The following is a 733-nucleotide window of genomic DNA, read 5'->3' as shown; positions in this document are numbered from 1 at the left end:
TATCATAGCTGTTTTTAGTCTATGGCCATGCCACCCTGAACAAGCCTGATCCTATCTGATCTTGGAAGCTAAGCAGGGTCAGGCCTGGTTAGTACTTGGATGGGAGACCACCTAGGAAGACCAGGTGCTGTAGCTATAAAAAATAAAAAATAAGAGATTGTAAGCGGACAAGTTCCTTGCAATCTGTGAGGTCAACCAAGGGTTGCCTCACCTAAAAAAATAAAATAAATTAAAAATAAAAATAAAAATAACTATTATTAAAGGTTAAATAAGTTAATAATAGTTAATATGTACAAAAACACATTTATAAATGATAAAACACAAAAATTATAGTCTAAGCTCTTTGACTGTACTAAAATTCTTTGACTGTACGTGAAATTCTTCCACTAGCAAAGGGACTAAAATATCATATATTCTCAATGAACAATTGTGTAGATTAATTATAAGAATGACTTATGCCTCAAGCTTCTGGTAATCTCGATAAGAAAGCATGGCTGAAACCATAGAAGGTTATCTATGAGTTAGGTGACAGTACAAGGCATCATAGGTTATCATAGAGTTAGGTGACAGTACAAGGCATCAGTTTAAGAGATTCTGAACCCCGTTTCCCATTCGAGGTACTAAATTCTAAATTGCTGAGATCTTTCCATTCTTGCATCACGTTTGGACAGCCATGGGTACCTCAGAGACAGTATTGTCACCTGGTTCACCAAGGTGGCGCAGACACCTAGTG

At 36.6% G+C, this 733-nt stretch overlaps 1 pseudogene; it reads left to right on the top strand.

Moving 5' to 3' along the window:
• Positions 1 to 17: 17 nt before the first annotated feature.
• On the top strand, positions 18 to 136 carry LOC120595304 (uncharacterized; annotated as a pseudogene).
• Positions 137 to 733: the final 597 nt, after the last annotated feature.

Source organism: Pteropus medius, unplaced genomic scaffold, assembly GCF_902729225.1.
Source record: "Pteropus medius unplaced genomic scaffold, Ma_sr-lr_union100, whole genome shotgun sequence".
NCBI lineage: Eukaryota > Metazoa > Chordata > Mammalia > Chiroptera > Pteropodidae > Pteropus > Pteropus medius.
Note: the sequence above shows the minus strand (reverse complement) of the source record. Positions and strands in the feature narration are given on the sequence as shown.